Source organism: Oryctolagus cuniculus, chromosome 18, assembly GCF_051225735.1.
Source record: "Oryctolagus cuniculus isolate XC-2025 breed Fujian yellow rabbit chromosome 18, ASM5122573v1, whole genome shotgun sequence".
Classification (NCBI taxonomy): domain Eukaryota; kingdom Metazoa; phylum Chordata; class Mammalia; order Lagomorpha; family Leporidae; genus Oryctolagus; species Oryctolagus cuniculus.
The window spans coordinates 53,750,402-53,772,920 of record NC_142884.1 but is presented as its reverse complement, the minus strand read 5'-3'; the positions used below and the strand labels follow the sequence as shown (position 1 = coordinate 53,772,920).

General features: G+C 36.5%; 1 long non-coding RNA gene across 1 annotated transcript in view; it reads right to left on the bottom strand.

The window, feature by feature from the left end:
* LOC149120968 (uncharacterized) overlaps nt 1–22,519 on the bottom strand; it is a 129,079-nt gene that overhangs the window by 3,648 nt on the left and 102,912 nt on the right. The window contains exon 6 of the long non-coding RNA XR_016224998.1: nt 16,859–16,914. This is a non-coding gene — a long non-coding RNA (uncharacterized LOC149120968). The remainder of the gene's footprint in view (nt 1–16,858; nt 16,915–22,519) is intronic.

The window sequence follows — 22,519 nt, the reverse complement described above, 5'->3', positions numbered from 1 at the left end:
TTAGGAATTTCAGTTTTCTCATCAGAAAACTGGAAAACATGATACATGAACTTCCAAATTTGTAGTGTTTGTTAAGAATCAATGCTGCCTGAGTTTTAATTTTGAAGCCACCTTTAAAAGGTAGATGGTGATGTTGAAAAGAAAGATGAGCATTAAACTGCAAAACTGATGAAAATTTGTCATATTGTTTGCACTTCTGTTTTCTAGATAGGAATATCATTTTTAGACTCTTAGCTTTAAGTGAAATATTAGAAATTTGTTATGTTTAAAGAATTTCAGGACAATCATAAATAAAAGATAGTAGTTATGTTGCAGTTTGGAACATCCAGAACCCATATTGGAGTGCCTGGGTTCAAGTCCTAGCTCGGCTCTCCATGCTAGCTTTTCAGGTTTCACTATTGAGCACCCTAGAAGGGATCAAATGATGGTTCAAGTACTTGAGACTCTGACACCCACATGGGAGACCCTGACTGAGTTCTGAACTTCTGGCTTGAACCTGAAGTAGTCCCAGTTGTTTGGGGATGACAGATGGAAGATTCTCTCTCTCTTTTTCTTCAAATAAAATGAAAATTTTAAAAATAGCTTTTAGTAGTACTATAACCCAGCATTACCTTCCTTTCACATTGTATAGAGCCAGAAGTAATTCATTTAATCAAGATTCAAATTTAACACAACATTCTAAATTTTATGCAGAAGCTCTATGAGAGCTGCACTTTGAATAACAAGGATTTTTTTTTTTTTTTTTGGACAGGCATATTTAGACAGTGAGAGAGAGACAGAGAGAAAGGTCTTCCTTCCATTGGTTCACTCCCCAAATGGCCGCAATGGCCAGCGCGCTGGATCCGAAGCCAGGAGCCAGGTGCTTCCTCCTGGTCTCCCATGCAGGTGCAGGGCCCAAGCACTTGGGCCATCCTCCACTGCCTTCCCAGGCCACAGCAGAGAGCTGGACTGGAAGAGGAGCAACTGGGACAGAACCACCACCCCAACCAGGACTAGAACCCGGAGTGCCAGCGCCACAGGCAGAGGATTAACCTAATGAGCTGTGGTGCCAGCCGAATAACAAAGATCTTAACTATTATTTTTCATTAGTGTCTACAGATTTTTTGAAATAGAATTGTCTGTGGTTCTGATTAATAGTGCAGAATTCTGAATACCAGAATCAGACTTTTAAAACGTTAAATAAGTCCGTTAACACTGTATAAACGTATTTTTATTTCATTGACAAGAATAGGACTTTTTGTTGCTTTTTATTTTTCCACCCAAGATTAAGAAATTGAAATTTTTATTATAAGGTTTCATGTAGATATTAATTGAACACACTCCCCATTACTATTAAAAATTCCAATATCAAATACTGAATATTGATTTTGAAACTGCAAAAAAAAGCCCTATAGACCAACACGAAGACTTATTTTATAGTCTGTATTATAATTAACATTATTAAACCAGGAATTAAAAAGGAGTAATTACTATGTTTTTTTTTTTTTTTTTGACAGGCAGAGTGGACAGTGAGAGAGACAGAGAGAAAGGTCTTCCTTTGCCATTGGGTCACCCCCAGTGGCTGCTGCAGCTGGCGAGCTGACCTGAAGCCAGGAGCCAGGTGCCTCTCCTGGTCTCCCATGGGGTGCAGGGCCCAAGCACTTGGGCCATCCTCCACTGCACTCCCGGTCCATAGCAGAGATCTGTACAGGAAGAGGAGCAACCGGGACAGAATCTGGTGCCCCAACCGGGACTAGAACCCTGGGTGCTGGCGCTGCAGGCGGAGGATTAGCCTATTGAGTCGCAGCGCCGGCCTTATTTTTTTGTTTTTGTTTGTTTTTTGTTTGTTTGTTTTTTAAGATTTTATTTATTTATTTGAGAGGTAGAGTTACAGACAGTGAGAGGAAGAGAAAGAGAGAAAGATCTTCCTTCCGTTGGTTCACTCCCAAAGTGGCAACAATGGCTGGAGCTGCGCCAATCCGAAGTCAGGAGCCAGGTGCCTCTTCCCAGTCTCCTATGTGGGTGCGGGGGCCCAAGGACTTGGGCCATCTTCTACTGCTTTCCCAGGCCACAGCAGAGAGCTGTATTGGAAGAAGAGCAGCCGGGACTAGAACCGGCACCCATATGGGATGCTGGTGCCTCAGGCAGAGGATTAACCTACTGCTCCACAGCGCCTTCCCCCTATGGGTTGTTTTTAGAAGAGAGAAGAGGAACTGAGGTGAAGAATCAGGGTGCTAATGATTGTATGTATAAGAATGGTAAATGAAGATGAGCCATGTACAGTTTGTAGAATGCGAAAAAGTATGAAAATGTCTTTAAAAGTTTGAAAAATGATCAATAATAATAACTAATACTGTATTGATGAATGAGAAGTTTGGAGGGATGGTATTGAAAAGCAGAATATTATCTAACTGAATTACAGAAGGGTAATTATCCAAATTTGGTATAAAATAATGACAATGAGAGTATATTATTTATTAATTTGAAGACTACAAAAGAAGTGGTTAAAAGGAAACTTTTGAATGGAGATAAATGGTGGAAGTGACAAGGCATAAAACATAAACCTTTTGCTTTTTACTATAAACCTTTTATATTATTAATTTTTAAAGCACACATGCATCTATCCTTTGATTTTTCAAAACATCAATGTTTATCACAATTTCTAGGCTTTGATTATCACCCCAATAATGAAATAAAAGAAACATTACCTTTATTTTTTAAGATTTATTTTATTTATTTCACAGTCAGAGTTACACACAGAGAGAAGGAGAGGCAGAGAGAGAGAGAAAGAGAGAGAGAGAGGTCTTCCATCCACTGGTTCACTCCCCAACTGGCCACAACAACCAGAGCTGTGCTGATCTGAAGCCAGGAAATAGGAGCTTCCTCCAGGTCTCCCATGCAGGTGCAGGGGCCCAAGAACTTGAGCCATCTTCTACTGCTTTCCTGGTCCATAGCAGAAAGTTGGATTGGGAGTAGAGCATCCAGGACTTGAACCAGCATCCATATGGGTTGCAGGCAATGCAGACGTTGGCTTTACTCGCTATGCCACAGCGCCAGTCTCAAGAAACTCTATATATCTTAATACACATTTACAGGATTGATTAAATTATGCAAAAATACTTGATGTTTAGGTAGCAATAATTTTCAACATCCAAATCATTACTTCAGTCTCACTCCCTCACACATTTAGTGAATGTGTATCCACATTGTAATGGTTTATATTATATTATATTATATATCATCAAATATACTTTGCTATATAAATATACAAATATATGAGGCCAGCGTTGTGGCACAGTGGGCTAAGCCACTGTCTGTGATGCCAGCATCCCATAGGAGTACTGGTTGGATGGAGTCCTGGATGCTCCACTTCCATTTCACCGCCTTGCTAATGTGCCTAGGAAAGCAGCAAAAGATGGCCCAAGTACTTGGACCTCATCCCTCATGTGGGAGACCTAGATGGAGTTCCAGGCTCCTGGCATCGGTTTGGCCCAGTCCCAGACATTTTGGCCAGTTGGGAGTGAACCAATGGATAGAAGATATCTCTCTCTCTCATTCTCTGTAACTCCACCTTTTGAACGAATAAATAAATCTTTAAAAATTTTTCCATATACTGAATTCAAAAGATCATTGATTTTCTTGTGTTCCCTAGTTTATGAATGCTATTTTGAATTATATCTTGAACAGTCTGAATATTATACTATTAGAGTTTGTCCTATTAATACATTCAAGGGTGAACAATATCTTGCATAACACTTAAAACGTTAGTTACGTTTCCTTCATCCCACATCAGAGTTCCTGAGTTCAACAACCAGCTTTGGCTCATGATTCTGGCTTCCTGCTAATGCAGATCCTGTGAAGCAACAATGATGGCTCACTAATTGGGTTCTTTCTATCAATATGGAAGAATAGGGTTCAGTTCCAGTCTCCTATCTTTGATTTTAGCCAAGCCCAAGTCAGTGTGGGCATTTGAAGAGTGAACCAGTGGATTGGAATCTTTCTCTCTCTGCCTCTCTCCCTCTTTGTGTGAGTGTGTCTATGTGTGTGTGTGTGTGTGTGTGTGTGCCTTTCAAATAAATAAATAACACACTAAATATGTATATATAAACACTGTATATATATTTTAAGGTCTTCAAGAGAGTCTTTTTTTCTGTTTTTATTGTTTTAGCAGGCAATAATCCAGTTAGATGCAAAATGCAAATCTTGACCCACCTTCTGTAGAATGTAGCTCTTATGTCATTTTATTTTTCAAAGGCTTTGCATTGCTATTATGGTCCACTTTATATATTCATCACTCAGAAACCAATCTGGGTCATTGATAGTGGTCTGTTTTGAAGTTCATTTCTCAAAGTCTTGGCTGTTTTATATCCAGTCAGTTTCACAAATGCACAGGTTAAAAGTGAGCCTAAGGCCTTGTACATATGTTCAAAAAAATCTCTTCTTCCAACTCCATTCTTTTTATGATGAGCTACACACATGTAATCTTGAGTCTTTCATGTTTTCCTCATGTTCTTGTTAGAAAGTGAGAAATCTGGTCTCCCTGCACTGTTGCACACTTCTTATGATTGGCTCTACATTGAGTAAATGGTAAAAGAGATCAGCACATGACTACCTAACCCCATTACCATCACCACTCTCAATACAAGGTATAGTTTGGAAATAAGGTTTGCCTTGGGAAGAGCTGGGAGAATCAAAAGAGCTCCATTGTACAGTGGAGCACTTCTTAGTTCTCTAAGTTCTGCCTCAGAGGACTACTATCTGAATGTACAGATTTGTAATGTGGGCTGCCCTGAAGTGTATCCTGAGAAATATCAGAGAACGATATGCCTTAGGGCTCATTATTTGAATTTGAGGTCTCTTATCTCACTCACCTACTTTAATTTAATTTTCAGAATCCTCCAGTAAGCGTCCTCACATTTTCTTTTGCTTGTATTCAATGGAAAAGATAGGGTGAGTGCTATTATTCTATCTTAAATATATTTGGCCTCTTTTTGAAGTGGTTTTTACTTTTTTTATTGAGAAGCATCCTATTTTTTCACTTTATTAGAATTCGAACTTTCAGAATTGCTTTAGTAATGAATTTCTGATTTGTTTTTCCATATTTTGCCAGTTGGAAGTACCACTGTTCAGAAAAAAAAATCAAAAGATACACTCTGTTCACCCAACATTGCAGGGTAAATAAGAGATTTTTACTTTTCTCATACTTTGTCCCATACTAACTTGGTCTCTGAAGGATATCTGGATTTCTTTTCACTTTTGAACATCTTCAACAATCATTCTACAGCTTCCTGGATAAGAATCATAATACTGTTTATATTTGGGGGCTACCTCCCAATTCTCCCTAATTTTGTAATGAAGTTTAAGGTTTTCATTCTCGCCCTGGTGTACTTCTGTACTGCAAACAACTGTCATTCCTGTTTATATCAATAACTGCCCTAAAAGAACTAAGAAATAGACAAAATACTTAGAAAGGTACTAATGGTTGCCTGTTAACAAGGTCATTTTCTCAAGCCAGGATTAGCATGAAAAACAATAGAGAATGAAAGAAGGGGAAAAAAATCCAGTCCTGAAGCAGAAATTGTAACAGCAAAATTATGCGAGAGCTCACTCTCTAATACTATAATAGGTTCTGTATAAATGCCATTTTTGTCTCCTCCAACTTGGCGTTTACAATAAATTCATTTCTACACCATATATAGAGTTAGAGTGAGACAAATAAGTCAAATATATCTCCTGTGGATTTTATTATATGTTTGGATACATCCCATTTTTCTATATTGCTAAAATTTCAAGAATATCACATACACATCAATACATACCTACAAAAGATTAATTATCTGGCAGTTTGTCAAAAGTTACTTGGGTAGGAGATTATTTCCTTAATAGTTCTGTTGTATTGTCATTGTTGTTGGTAAGAGCGCTATGACCTAGACTGAGAATATACTAGGCACAGTTCCAGGCTTCTGAGAAACTGCAGGGTTCTTTGGTCTCCACAGAGCCCCTAGAGATGCCAGAATCTGCACATGCTGAAATCTTTCACACGAATGACATATGTGCTGATAGCCTATGAGCATCCTCCTTTTTATATTAAATTATCCCTACATTAATTATAATAGCTATTAGAATAAGTATTTTGAAAATAGCTGTTACACTGTATTGTTCAGGAGACAATGGCAATAAAAGTAAGTCAGTGTACATTTGCAGCCATTACAAGCCTAACTATATAATACTTGTTAGCAACAATATAAAGTTTTTTTGGTATTTTTGATACCATAGTTGAATGAATCCATGGACAAAGAACTAGTGGATATTTAAGTTGACTGTACTTTTCTTAAATGTTTTCCAACACAAGTCAGCATCATAGTTCCCTTGAAAATTACTTACTAAAGCACCTCTGTTTGGTATGGACTATAAATAGCTGGTGTTTTTTTGGAAAAAATGATAAAGTCACCAGGTGGTTTTATATTCCTTAAATTGGCAAGTTCTGGACTACTGAATTTGATGGTATAAATTGAAATATGAAATAATAATATGGCTTCTTGTATCTATAGCAAGATTGTTAATATAGTTTTTTATGGATTCAGTTAAGATGCTCTTTGAGTGTAAATGGCAAATAAAATCAATTATATTTTTAAATCCATCAGTTTGTAACTTAAATTTTATACTTCCTTCAAATACAAATTTAAGTAGAAATATTACCAAACTACAGAGAGACAGGCATAAAGAGATCTCCTTCCATCTGCTGATTCACTCTCCAGATGACCACAATAACTAGCACTGGATCAGGCTGCAGCCAGGAACCTAATAAGGGTCTTCCACATGGGTAGCAGGAGCCCAGACATTTGCATCATCTTCTGATGCTTTTCCCAAGCCATTAGCAGAAACCTGGATTGAAAATAGAGCAGCTGGGACACAAACCGGCATCAATAAGGGATGCCAAACATTGCAGGCTGTGGCTTTACCTGCTATGCCACAACACTAACCCCTTCATCAGTATATTTTGATGTGATTGATTTTCTTTGCAATCTTCTGTATTTTATTTTCTACATACAAAAATAGTCTGAAAATAAATATTTTTTAAAAATTATTAATTTATTTGAAAGGCAGAGTTGCAGAGAGAGAGAAAGAGAGAGAGAGAGAGGACTTCCATCTGCTGGTTCACTCCCTATTGGCCCCAATAGCTGGAGCTGCGCCAATCCAAAGCCAGGAGCCAGGAGCTTCTTCTGGCTCTCTCACAAGAGTGCAGGGGCCCAAGGACTTGGGCCATCTTCCATTACTTTCCCAGGCCACAGCAGAGAGCTGGATCGAAAGTGGAGCATCCAGGACTCGAACTGGCACCCATATGGGATGCCGGCACTGTAGGCAGCAGCTTTTACCTACTATGCCACAGTGCCGGCCCCAAAAATAAACATTTTAGTCTATATATAAAAAATATTCATCAGAGTACTTCTAAGGTTGATGGTAGAACTTTCAGTCTTCTGACCTAGAGGTTGCTCCACTGAATAAAGTGGTATTTTTACAAAGTGAGGCAGAGAAACAGCATGACCATATTGTTACTTCTAATATTCCTGCATAGTAAATACTTTTTCATTGACAAGCTCTGCCTATACACTCCCACCAATCCCAACATATTGTACCTACTCATTATAATGATGTTTTACTGTGCTCTGCAATTATTGATACAGTTGAGGAAATCAGATGCAATAGAGAAGAAAGGTAAATGATAAAAATAACTGCAGCCAACAATAAGATGAAAAAGGTAAAACAAGTATAAGATAATAAAGAAGAAAAGTAATTGAAATAACAAGTGATAGGTTTCTTCCACTTTCCTCTTCCTTAATCAATAGTTTCAAATCCTACTCCCATACATCTCACAATCAACTAGAAAATAACCACCTAACACCTTATTTCTCCCCAAATTCAAATTATATTACATTCAGGTTGTATCATATCTTATATGTTTATTATATTATATTTGATATTTTAAATATTTGCAAAAAATACATGGTTGAAAACAAATTCGCTTTTTCCTAGGAACAATGATTCTTTTTAATCATAAAATAAAGTTGTTTTGGAATAAGAAATGATAAAGAACTTGATATTTATTTAGAATGTATGTACTGTATGCAATGGTTTATTTCTAACACCATCGCACAGTTGCTTTAACGTTAAGAATCCTAAATATTCTCATTTTATCTATCTGAACCCCTAAAGAATGTAACATATTAATTCAACATGATACTATTCTAATTTCCATGCAAAAAACAAATACTTTCAATCTCTATCACTAGAGATTTTGTTTAATCTGCTCCCTTGTTTGAAAAAAAATCACTAACTGTGATGTCTAAAGCCCTCAAGAAAATTCTTTCCATGAGAAATTATAATGGAATGAAAGAGTATTACTGCCAAAACCAGCTTCATTTCAATTTATGAGAAATAATTAATCAATCATTAAAATGGAAACTATGCATGAATAAAGTCGAGACAAAAACTGTGACAGTATTTTAAGTAAACTTTGTAACAATTCTCAAAAGCCCAATACTTATTGTTTATGCAATTGGTGTTTTCATGCAACCTTGTGTTGAGTCTTTCTAATTATGCCATAGTTGAATTACAATTAATATGTAAATAGAAACATAAAACCAGGTTTATCCCATGTAGTGATCTGTACCAGCAAACATCCTTCACACTCCTCTCACTGAAAATCCCCTGGGTGGCTGAGACTCTCTGTTTTTCCTTTCTTTTAGCTTTAGCAATCTGCTTGGCAAAGTTAATTTAAAGCAGAATGTGCTGTTGCTATAACCTGTTTACAAATCTTTAACATCTGGAAAAACGTAGCTTCTCTGTTGGTCTTCCTGTCCCCCTCATTCAATGACATTAGGTGTGTTTATCACTACCTCAGGCAAGATGACTTTAACATGCTATTTTTGGTTGTTGTTTGTCTTTATTTACAAAAATTACAATGATCAAAATATTTTAGACAGCCTTAAAAAACTCCTCTGGCCTGAAATTCCAAGGCTTTTAAATGAGGCCTATGGATTTTACATTGTGCTTAATTCTTTGTCTCTTCTCATTACTCTCCTGTTTAGGAATAAAGGTACCCAAAAATTTGTGGAAAAGAAAAATAAGATGTAAATTTATTTTGGTGCAAAAAAATTGAAATCCATGCACTGTTTTCTCATAATTTGCATTTTCCTCAAACTTTCTGAAGGCTCCTCAAAAGTCTAGATTATAAAATGAACCAAAATAAATTTATTTTTCCATTATATTTTCCCATGAACTTTTTGAAGTACCCTTGCATTCAACAAAAATGACCTTTGATTTTACCATCAGACCCATGTACCAGATATTTATAATTGTCTGGAAATTTATTTCACTTTACTATGAATTAAGTGAAACAATTTTTTTCTGAGTAATAATAGTAATTAATAATGTCATAATAGAGTGATCAAATGATGCCAGCCTATCCTTGGCTACCTGGCAATCCTGTACCTCTTTTGTCAGTAAGTCATGATCCTTTAGAAACAAAGACTGGCACATATCATTAACATGAACTAATTATGGTACCCTGTGTCCTGATTACTATGCTTGGATGAGGGATGGACCTGAGACTTAATCTGGGCCATTTGGAATATTTTCTGAATCTTGGTGATGGAAAATGTGAGAGAGTTCTCTCATCTTCTAGATCCAAGAAGTGAAGCATTTGCTTCAGAAATGGTCTATGTGTCCGCCAGCTAGGGGAGTTTATTGCTATGAGAGAGAACTAGAGAAACATAGACAGAAGTAGAGACAAGACAAGAATAAAAAGAGCAGAGACCCCAGTGTAGTGTTCTAGGCTTTCAGTTCTTCAGAACTGCTTTCACATTTCTTGCAAATATTTGAGCTGTATCATTATCCTGTTAATAGGTACCTATACCTAAATGTATCTTACTTGCAATGGAAAACAACATTTGGCTAAAGAAAAAAAAATTGAGGTTAACAGGTATTTCCTTTAGGAATAAAAATTCAAATAAAACTTTAATATATGAAGACATTTCTTTGATTTTAAAAAGATTTCTTTAATTAATTAATTTTAAAGAATGACAGAGAAAAAGAGACAGAAGCAGAGAAAGAGATCTCCAACTCCAATTGCCCAGAAAACCTGTTTTATCATTCTTTCAAAGTTGCTAGAACTCTGGGGAGGTAAAGATGGACCAGTGGGATTTGCTGATTTTGTTTATAAGCACATTGTCCCTGCATGTTTCCTAGCACCTTTAAAACAAACCTTTGACCTGGCAGATGCACAAACAGTGTTGGCCTTATCTGAATGTGCAATGACACTGAAAACCATTCATCTCAAACGGGGCCCAGGATGTGTTCAGTATCTTCAACAAGAATACCTGCCCTCTTTGCAGGTAGCTCCAGAAATAATTCAGGAGTTTAGTCAATCACTTCAGCAGCCTGATGCTAAAGTTTTTAAAAATTACCTAAAGGTGTTCTTCCAGAGAGCAAAGCCGTAAGGATTGGATTTCCCTGTGCCTACTACCTGATAAGAAATTCCAGTTATTTATAAAAAAGCATTTTTTCTGTGCCATTCATACTCATCTTTTTAACATTGTTTTGAGCTAATTGCAGTATATATGTTGGGATTTTTCTGAAAAATGGGCGTAATTTTCCCTAAATAACAGGTATGTGACAGCAAGAAGTTGCATGCCAGCTGAAGATGTTAAATGTAAAATGCTGTTAAGACAAAACACTTATCCTAGTACCTTAATTTTTTTAATTGAAACTTTATGTCAAGACCTTTATAAAAAACATAGCAGTGGAAAACAGTATATAACCCTACCATTCAACCCAGCCATCCCACCCCTTGGAATTTACCCAAAGGGAATGAAATTGGCAAACAAACAAGCTGTCTGCACATTAATGTTTATTGCAGATCAGTTCACAATAGCTAAGACCTGGAACCAACCCAAATGCCCATCAACAGTAGACTGGATAAAGAAATTATGGGACATGTACTCTATAGAATACTATACAGCAGTCAAAAACAACGAAATCCGGTCATTTGCAACAAGATGGAGGAATCTGTAAAACATTATGCTGAGTGAATTAAGCCAGTCCAAAAGGGACAAATAGCATATGTTCTCCCTGATCGGTGACAACTAACTGAGCACCAAAGGGGAAACCTGTTGAAGTGAAATGGACACTATGAGAAACAATGACTTGATCAGCTCTTGTCCTGATGGTTGATGTACAATGTAATACTTTATCCATTTTAGTATTTTTTCTTTTTTTTTTTGTTCTAGTACTATTGGTTGAACTCTGTGATTAACACACAATTATTCTTAGGTGTTTAAATTTTAACTGAAAAGTGATCCCTGTTAAATATAAGAGTGGGAATAAGAGAGGAAGGAGATGTACAGTTTGGGACATGCTCAATCGGACTTGCCCCAAATGGTGGAGTTAGAATCATGCCAGGGGATCCCAATACAATCCCATCAAGGTGGCATGTTACCAATGCATCTCACTAGTCCAAGTGATCAATTTCAGTTCACAATTGATCACACTGATAGGTCTAAGAGTCAAAGGGATCATACAAACAAGTCTAGTGTCTGCTAATACTAACTGATAGAATAAAAAAGGGAGAGAACGATCCAACATGGGAAGCAGGATACACAGCAGACTCATAGAATGGCAGATGTCCTAAATAGCACTCTGGCCTCAGAATCAGCCCTTAAGGCATTCGGATATGGCTGAAGAGCCCATGAGAGTATTACAGGCATGGAAAACCAAAACACTCTGGCAAAGAAAAAAAAAAAAAAAAAAAAGGAAGACATAAATGGAAGATCTCTGTGAGTGAGATCCCAGTGGAAAGAACAGGTCATCAAAGAAGGAGGTACCTTTCTCTGAAGGGAGGAGAGAACCTCCACTTGGACTATGACCCTGCCAGAATAAGATCAAAGTCGGCGAACTCAAAAGGCTTCCATAGCCTTGGCAACTCATGACTAGAGCCTAGGGAGATTACTGATGCCTTAAACAAGAGTGTCAAATTGTTAAGTCAGCAACAGGAGTCACTATGTACTTACTTCTCATGTGGGATCTGTCCTTAGTGTGTTGTCCAATGTGAAGTAATGCTATAACTAGTACTGAAACAGTATTTTACACTTTGTGTTTCTGTGTGGGTGCAAACTGATGAAATCTTTACTTAATATATACTGAATTGATCTTCTGTATATAAAGATAATTGAAAATGAATCTTGATGTGAATGGAATGGGAGAGGGAGCAGGAGATGGGAGGGGTGCAAGTGGGAGGGAAATTATAGGGGGGGAAGCCATTGTAATCCATAAACTGTACTTTGGAAATTTATATTTACTAAATAAAAAATAAATTAAAAAAAAAAAGAAAAAATTGCTGAATATAAAATGTTCAAAACATTTAGGTTCTTTTTTTGTGAGAAGACACTTAAAGTATGGAAGAAATATAACAATCAAAACTAATTTTTTGTAGATAGCCATTACATTTTTTAAACTGTTTCAATGCCAATGTGTATTCTATAAGAGAATGGTTTCATAAATTAATCGATTAAAAAGTAGGTGATGGTATACACGTTTTTAGTAAAATAGTAAATAAACTTTATGTAGTGAAATCTACGAAGTCTTTTCTGGAATTATTATAAATACTTCAGCCTTAATTTCTCATCTTAATGTCTCCCTGATTTCCCCCTTAAAGATATGTAAATTGAGTGTGAATGTCTTCATTTAATTATGTGTCTAAAAAGTTACAGGCAGCTTAGTTCTGTCAAATAGGAGTCTTAAAAGTGGACTAGAAAAAGCCTATGTGAATTTGATAATAAAATTAAAATTCCCAATTTTGTTTTCTGGCACTTTCACTGGATGTACATTAGAGTACAGTACACTTGTGTGTTTATGATGTTTATCAATAGTAGCTGGCCATTTAAGTACTAGAAGTGTTTTCCCCCAACTTTTCCCCATTTTTATTCATTTATACCTCAGAAGGCAAGGGAAAATATAATAGTAGTGGTAGTAGCACTGGGGAATTGAGAGGTGAAGCAGCAGAGTAACTGCAGATGTTGAATTCCTCTGATTAAGGTTTCCAGGGAGAGTCTGTTTGTACCTTTGGCCAATGTGTCCCCCAGGGGTTTCATGGATGGGCTTCTGTGGCCTACAAACTCCTTAAAATTGTGTTCTACAATGTGTACAGGAATCTCTTTCTGGTTTTAATTCCAGAAGAGAGATGAAGCATATTCTTTATATCATGAAACAGAGTAAACTGACAGTTAATTGTAAAAATAGATCAGTGAAATAAATGTGTATTATACCTCAATAAAAATGTTTTTAAAAATAAAAAAGACATCTCCAACTGATTCACTCCCCAAATGGCTATAACAGTCAGGTCTGGACTAGCCTGGAGCTAGGAATTCCATCCAGGTCTCCCATACAGGCGACAAGGGTCCAAGTCCTAGATTCCACTGCCTCCCCGAGTGCATTGGCAGGAAGCTGGAGTGGAAGAGGAGCAGTAGGGAATCAAACCAACACTCCAATGTGGGATGAGTGCATTACAAACCAAGGCTTCACCCATTTTGCCACAATACCATTCAATGAGTATGTTTCATAATGCTCATGAAAAAAATTACATTAAAAGATAAATTTATTTTTGTGCAAAAATTTTGAAGCCAATACAAGGAGGACTCTTCAAGAAGTTTATGGAAAATGATTATTATAAGGAAGCTATCATGGATTTCAATGTTTCTGGACAAAAATAAACTCATCTTTTGATTCCATTTTCCATTAACTTTTTGAAGCACCCCATGTGTTTTGCTAGTAAAATGGCATAGCCTTCTCTGTGGCACAATCTACACCCTGGACACCATCCTAAGCTCTGGCCCCCATCACCATTGCTAGAAGTCAAGTGACCAAATGGCTCAACTGCAAGTATCAGCTGCACCCCCATCCTAATGGGATTTGTTGCTCCCAGTTACGAACCCTCTGCAAGAGCTTCACAGGACCTGTTTCCTGCGCGTGTGCTCTCTAGACCTCTCTCTCTCTCCACCCCCCTCCCTTTCATCTTCACCCCTTCCCTCCGGCCTGTCGGATTTCCCTTGTCAGTAAACCCTTTCCCTTAACTCCGGTGTTTAGTATGTTTTGTGGTGGCCTTACATGTTTTCTATCTCTTGCAAGAAAGAACATAGAACCGAAATACTTATCTTTTCATGGTGAGATAAGTATTACAAACCATTGGAATAAATTCCAGAAATTCTACAATAATATGTGAATAGATAAAGTTCCATTTTTTAAAGATTTATTTATTTTCTGAAATGTAGAGCATCAGAGAGAGAGAGAAAGAGAGAGAGAGATCGTCTATCCATGGTTTAGTCCCCAAATGGCTGCAGCAGCCAAGTCTCAGCCAGGCTGAATCTTGGAGCCAAGAACTCCATCCTGGTCTCTTACTGAGTGACAGGGTCCCAAGCACGTGGGTTATCTTCCTGTGCCTTTCCAAGGGCTTTTGCAGGAAACTGGTTGGGAAACATAGCAGCCAGGACTAGATCTGGCACTCTGTTATGGATGCTGTAGTCACGAGAGGGAGCTTAACCCACTGTGGGGCCATAACACCAGCCCCAATAAAGTTCCATTTGCTCATGCAAGCAATGAGTTTTCTAGAACATAAAGTAAATTATTACTAGTAGATATAGGATAAAAATTTGCATTATACTAGCAGGAGCTATTAGTTTCCTAGAAAAATCCCCTTTTGTTTATTTAAAAAAAAAACTGTACTCATGTGATTCTTATAAATAGATTTCCCAGCCTCTCTTACAAGTAGGGTTGACTAATAATCAATATAAATAAAAAAGTATCTGATTTATATTTACACTCATATGAATGAACTATGAAAACTTTTGAAGACTAGCAACAATAGATTTTATAAAATGTACAATATTTTTAGAAAATATTTGGTTAAAAAGGAATTTCAGAAACCTTTCCCCAAATGCAGGTCGTACAAATAAAATATGTTAGTTATTTCTGTGAGCACTGATCCTGTACCTTTTGTCTGGTCCAGAGAGAACAGTGTGAGTGAAGGGTGAACTCAAGTCACAGCCAACAATGCATTCACCTCTATTAACTTTAAATAGTACTATAGTCAAGTATCCTGCTTCTTAAATTAATCTAACTCTAAATATAAAATTATTAAATATTAAAAGAACACATGCCAACTTTCAGATGCCATTTCTCATCAGTAGTGGGTATAGCTGACTGTAAATGACATTCTTCAGTTGAAATTTTCTGCATTTTTGGCTAAACACCTCTGAAATTTTGAGAGGCTAGAACTAAACATTTATTCTTAAAATGTTGTAAATTAAGTCAACCAAGGAAGATGATGCAGAAAATCCCAATCTGTTATATAGTGATTGCTCAAAGCCAGTATTATTATGCAGAAGTAATTAACCATAATTCTGATTTTTATACCTCAATATCTCCAAATCTAGTCTGTTAACTCTGTTGGTTGGGGAAAAGCAGGATAAGTGTCTATTCCAAAGGAAAACAAGAACAATATAAACTTTCTACACTGCTTAAGTCAATAGTATTTTTTCTGATAAATGCAGCCAGACTTATTCATAAGTGAAATGAAAAATCTGATTTATGTCTCAATGTTTTTTTACTTAGGTTGCATGATTAAAAAATTTTGGAAAGTAATGGAGGGAAGATGATAGTTATAAAACCAAACTGACTCTAAAAATCAAGATCTTTGGAAGATATTACCTGTGATGTTTCATATGCTCTTATTAATAAGTAAGGAAAGTATATGATGTTTGCTTGGGAAGAACTGAATGTACAAATGGGTTAAAGTAAATCCATAGTCATCATGGATATTAACAAATGTGGTATTTTAGTGACAGTATTTTTATCATAAGAATCTTTGAATATCAAAGACATTAGTGTACAAGTTTTCTATTTCATGATTATTTTGGTCCCTAAGAAAATAAAGATAAAACTTCTATCAACTAGCTCCCCAACCTAAATTATTGTTATATGTGATGGTGAGCAAGAGAAACTACAGCATTTGCAAAAGTTGAGAATGGCATTTGGAAATTAAGATTTCATGCGTTCGGCTCAAAAGCTACTATTTAATGGGGAAGTTTCAGTCACTCTACTTAATATTTATGCATAACTATAAATATTAAAATATATTTATTTTTTGAAAATAACCATTAGTTTTTTAATATTCTTTAAGTACTATGAAGGATGCATTAGGCACACCAACCACATAAATCCTATAAAATTCTGCTTGAGTTTTTTAAAGATTTATTTATTTTAAAGTCAGAGTTCCATGGAGAGAGGGAGAGATGGATAAAGAGATCTTCCATCCACTGATTCACTCCCCAGGTGGCCACAATTGCCAGGGTTGTGCCATGTTGTAGTCAGGAGTTGGGAGCTTCCACCTGGTCTCCCACATGGGTGGCAGGGATCGAAGCACATAAGCCATCCTTCATTGCTTTTCCCAGGACATTAGGAGGAAGCTGGATCAGAAATGGCGCAGCTGGGACAAGAATCAGAGCCCATATGGGATGCCAGTGTTGTGGTGTTGTAGCCGGCAGCTTTACCCAGCTTTACTCTTATGCTTTGATTTTTAAACCTGCAATTACTTGTCACCTTCACCTACATAGCAACAATATGTCAGAAAGTTGAAATAAATTGCTTACAAAGACTAAAATCCAAATTTTTTAAATTTATTTCAATAAGGAAGGTACATGAGTGCTAGTATGAGATGGTTGCCCCCATGATTATGAAAAATAATACAGCAATTATTATTTCAAGAAAATGATAGCCACTTGTGCTGACCATGTAATGTAGAATAACTAGATCATTTCCAGATACTCACACAAGCCTTATGATTTCAGTTTCATATCTTGAGAAGAAATTTTCAGAAAGCTGAAACTAGAGAGAACATTTTATTGTTATTATTTTCTCTGAAAACTATGATATAATTAGTAGGAAACTCTTACTCTTAAAGAGTGAAGAGCATATGAAAAATTAAAAATTTTGAAACAAATAAAATGATTGCATTTTATATAAGTTTAATAAAATGTGTGATGCTATAACACACTTGAGCAATTCAACTTAAATATTTAAGAAACAAATAAAATCCAAAATTATTCTTAAACAATCTAATGCTTTTAGAAATTTCCTTTCATATTATTCATGAACATGGCCTTCAGTAAATAGTCTGCATAATTGTTTATTTTTCTGGCAATAAAAGCTATGCCTCTTGCACATCTGTACTTCAACTCCCAGGCAATTAATGTGTCTTTCTATAGAAATATAATATTCAATATGTATTGCTTTAGAAAAATTCATCCTACAATATTTAACAATTTATTTCATTATAAGCATAAACTTCTCTTCCTTCTCACTGAATTACTTTTATATTTTTTGCATTAAGGGACTTTTCTTTTTGTCCTTAGAATCCACAGATTTCAGTGCAATGTTTCTAATAAAATGCACACACAAAAGGGTGGTGAGTATATAATTCCTCTGATTTTTCCCACAGAGTTAAGGGGGGAGCAAAAAGGCTTAAATGCCAGATTGAAAGAAATCAAATATGGGCCGGGGCCGCGGCTCACTAGGCTAATCCTCTGCCTTGCGGCGCCAGCACCCTGTGTTCTAGTCCCAGTCGGGGCGCCGGATTCTGTCCCGGTTGCCCCTCTTCCAGGCCAGCTCTCTGCTGTGGCCAGGGAGTGCAGTGGAGGATGGCCCAAGTGCTTGGGCCTTGCATCCCATGGGAGACCAGGAGAAGAACCTGGCTCCTGCCTTCGGATCAGCGCGGTGCGCAGGCCATTGGAAGGTGAACCAACGGCAAAGGAAGACCTTTCTCTCTGTCTCTCTCTCTCACTGTCCACTCTGCCTGTCAAAAAAAAAAAAAGAAAGAAAGAAATCATATATGGATTTTTAGAATACCATTCATTTTTCCTTTACTTTTGTAAATACCAGAATTGTAACTATAAGAACGGTACTTCCACAACAATTGAACATGCTTGAGGATACTTACATATCAGTGGTAGAGACACTTTGAATTCTACAGTTCTGGTTTGGCAATACATTGGGTTATGTTTACTGAAGCAAATGAACCCCAACTCTCTGAGGGTATTAAGCTTTAAGGTAGAAGTTAATTGACCTCATTACAATATGGGGAAGTTTACAACTGTGTGTATATAATGAAATTTCTTTCATTATTGTAAGACATAAGCAAAAAGGCAAACCATGGTCTATCATTCTTGAAACATGCCCTCCATCCTTTATTATTCCCCAAAGTACAGAGGTAAGTATAGCAGTTCTATCACTAGTCAAGGAAACACCAAAGGGGCTCGGTCTGCACCACAATATCTTTCTTAAATTGAAGCAAAGACTATGCTTGCCAATCATGAACAGAGAATAGCAGTCTTAGAATTACAGAATACAGGATGTGTGTTGAATTTATATGTGTCAAAGAGGATATGACAAAACATTCTCAACTTAAAGAAGGAAAGTTAACTATTACTGATTCTGCTACTTTCCTCTTTTCTACCACTCATATTAGCTTAAATATTTGGCAATTTTAAGACATGGAATACCATCACATTGTCAGTTTTCTTCCTAGCACCTAGAATGATGAAGTCAAAAGGAGCGTCAAATCCACTCCCTTTCCTTTAGTGTTCAGGGATAAGTAAAATGTGCATTAAGTTCCTCTCTAGTTGCCTCACTCATGTACAGTAATTTCTGTGATTTAGTTATATTTCTTTTAAGAACAAATAATTCATAGGCAATAATTTTTAAAGTCTAAGGACATTTGAGAGAGAAGCACACGGATTCTTAAAAGTCTGTGATACATTCGATTTAAGAGAAAATCTTGGGTGAAATTGAAAATAACCATAACTCCAAAAAATTCCCCATTGCTTCCATCATGGAGTACTATTTTAATAATAACTAAGGAAGTTAACAGTATTCACTTTGTCATTGCATCATGAAATTATAAATCACTGCCCTCCCCTACGCCTCTTTGATCAGAATGGTTGAATGATCTGATAGTTTTAAATACTATTAGCAATACTCTGAATTTTTTTTGCAGTCATTTTCTTTTTTTTTTTTTCATTTTGGATTCTCTTTATATACAGAAGATCAGTTTAGCATACATTAAGTAAAGATTTCAACAGTTTGCTCCCACACAGAAACATAAAGTGAAAAATAATAGATGATTTTTTAAATGATGATGAAATCAGATCAGACCTATTGTCATGTTTAATCCCAGCGAGAGTCAAGTTGGGAATTGATTTTTTTTTTTTTTTTTACAGAAGATCAGTTTAGTATACATTAAGTAAAGATTTCAACAGTTTGTACCCCCATAGATACACAAAGTGAAATATACTGTTTGAGTACTCGTTATAGCATTAAATCTCAATGCACAGCACATTAAGGACAGAGATCCTACATGAGGAGTAAGTGCACAGTGACTCTTGTTGTTGACTTTACAAATTGACACTCCTGTTTATGGCATCAGTAATCTCCCTATGCACCAGTCATGAGTTTCCAAGGCTATGGAAGCCCCTTGAGTTCTCCGACTCTTATCTTGTTTAGACAAGGTCATAGTCAAAGTGGAGGTTCTCTCCTCCCTTCAGAGAAAGGTACCTCCTTCTTTGAAGACCTGTTCTTTCCAATGGGATCTCACTCACAGAGATCTTTCATTTAGGTGGTTGTTGTTGTTTTGTGTGTTTTTTTTTTTTTTTTTTTTTTTTTTTTTTTTTTTTTTTGCCAGAGTGTCTAGGCTTTCCATGCCTGAAATATTCTCATGGGCTTTTCAGCCAGATCAGAATGCCTTTAGGGCTGATTCTGAGGCCAGAGTGCTGTTTAGGACATCTGCCATTCTAGGAGTCTGCTGAGTATCTCGCTTCCCATGTTGGATCACTCTCCCCTTTATTTATTCTATCGGTTAGTATTAGCAGGTACTAGACTTGTTTATGTGCTCCCTTTGACTCTTAGTCCTTTCATTATGATCAATTGTGAACTGAAATTGATCACTTGGACTAGTGAGATGGCATTGGTACATGCCACCTTGATGGGATTAAATTGTAGCCCCCTGGTATGTTTTCACCCAGGCGGCCCGGGTTTGACTCTTCGTGTGGGAAGTTGAAAATACTCTGAATTTTGAATGGCCTTATACTTCATATATCTTATCAGTAATATTCATAATTTATGTATCCTAATTGAATCGACTCAATAAACAAAATATAATTCTAATTGATTCCATTTTCATTGGCCTTTCAAATTCTTTTCAGTGTATCCATACAATTTTCTTCCAGAATGCAGTCTGATATTGAGACTTCATATTAGTGTTGAAGATTTGTTGTTCTGAGGGGACAATTTATTTTCCTGTGGAAGTATTAGAGAACTTCTTTTACTTCAGAGTGTTTCCAAACATATTATTACAATATGTAAAATTCTCCTACTGTCCACTTCTGTTCTTCTTGCACTTTTGTGCTGAGGAGTTTATATGGTAATACAATTTTGACTAGCATTTTGGAGATGGTGTCTCACACATCATCTGCAGGCCTCTGCTCAATATTTTGAACTGTAACTCTCCTGCAATGCTCCTCTGGTTGTTGCTAAGTGAATGACCCATAAAAAGATCATATCTAGCATATCTAAAAGGTAGCTATCATTATATTTCACACAAATACTATTATTGGTTTCCTAAGAACTATACTTGAAGCCTTAATACAACCTTTGATTATTTTATTTTTGGCTTTTCTCTCCTCCTATTGTCTTCTTTTTATTTGTATGAATCTCATAAATACAACATTAAGAACATAGTAATTCTTCCCACTGTGCCTGCCCTCGCACCCACTCCCCACCTTGCTCCTCCTTCTCCTGTTTAGTCCGAGAAAGAAAAAGAAACAGAAAGAAAGAAAAAAGAAGAATGGAATGAAAAAACTAAGAGAACTGTTTCTCAACAGTCTAGGCATGGGCTGTTCTGTTTTTGCTTCTTGAAGGTGATTTAATTTGTTTCCCCTTTCCTCTTTTCCCTTTCTTCCTCCCCCTTCTTTCCTTTTAGAAAATTAATTGTCTTTAAAGAAGAACCCAAGGATGATATATTTTTGTGAGCTCTTAGGCATAACTATAACTTATGAGACATTATAATATCAAACTGTTCTCAAGAATCAGTTTTCCCTACTCTCTTATCTGTGGTACTTTGCACATACACAAACTCAGCCACTTGCCAAATTCCCTTTGCTCACTCCATTTGCTCTTCCTTCTTTCACCTGGCTAACCTCTGCTCAAGCCATTCCCTCTTTCCTCACCCCTTACAGAGTGCTAGAAGAACTTTTCTGATGTATGCATTAACCATGTGTACTATGTAAAGGAATCTGATGACAGCAATGTTTGTGGTGGTTAGGCCTACAATGGGACCAAGAAGAAACTCACAGTTTCACAACTGGATACAAATCAGTTGTTCTAAGCACAACTATTAAGTCATTGTGCAAAATCAGGAGGCTCCTGCCCAAAGTTTGGTTTTCATGTCAAGACTGGTGACACCATGCACACATGAACACCGAGTGGATATGACAAGATTTATTACCCATATAACTGAAATCTCTGGGTAGAGTAGGACTGTCCTTGATTGAGGCATCACATTCTTTTTTTTTTTTCTTTTCATTTTTTATTTATTTTTTATTTGGCATAACATTCTTTAAAGCAAGCGTGAATACACCACAGTAAAGGTTTAAAGGGAACCTAAAGACTCTGAAGCTGTAATGTCCTAGATCTGACTATTTCTCTGATAAAAGGTTGCTTCAATCACAAGGGCTTCTAAACTGTATGTAAAGCTGTCACATGGAGGTTATCTTTTCCTTTCAAAAAAATCTACACTCTGAAAAAAAAAAAAAAAAGTAGGGGCCAGTCATGGGTTCCTGTCCTAGCTCCCTGATAATAGCCTGGGAAAAGCAGCAGAAGATGACCCAAGTGTTTGGGACCCTTCCAGCCACATGGGAGACCTGGATGAAGCTCCTGGCTCCTGAATCCTGGCTCCTGGCTTTGTTCTGACCCAGCCTTAGCCATTGGGACTACCTAGAGACTCTGTCTCTCTCTCTCTCCCTTTCCCTCTCCCTCTCTCTCACCCTCACCCTCTCCTCTTTCCTCTCTCCACCCCCCAAATTGCTCCCTCTTTGTAACTGTTAAAAAATAATATATGTATTCATGATCCTTCCACAAAAATGCTGTGAAATATTAAGGGAAATGGGTTATACTATAAGTCAGTTCTGAAATAAATCTCTAGATGATATTTATTATAGTACAAAAAAATTTCACTTAGCATGAAATCCTTAAGAGCTTGAATTACACAGGTATACTAAATAGAATTTAAATTATGAGTAAGAGGTTCTATGCATTCAAATGTATTAAAATGTCAGATATCATCTTTACTAGAACAAAAAGTTGCAATAAAATACTAAATAATCATGAAATATAAATGCTTTAATAACTTGTCACAGAATTTGGTTTTCTAACTCTATTT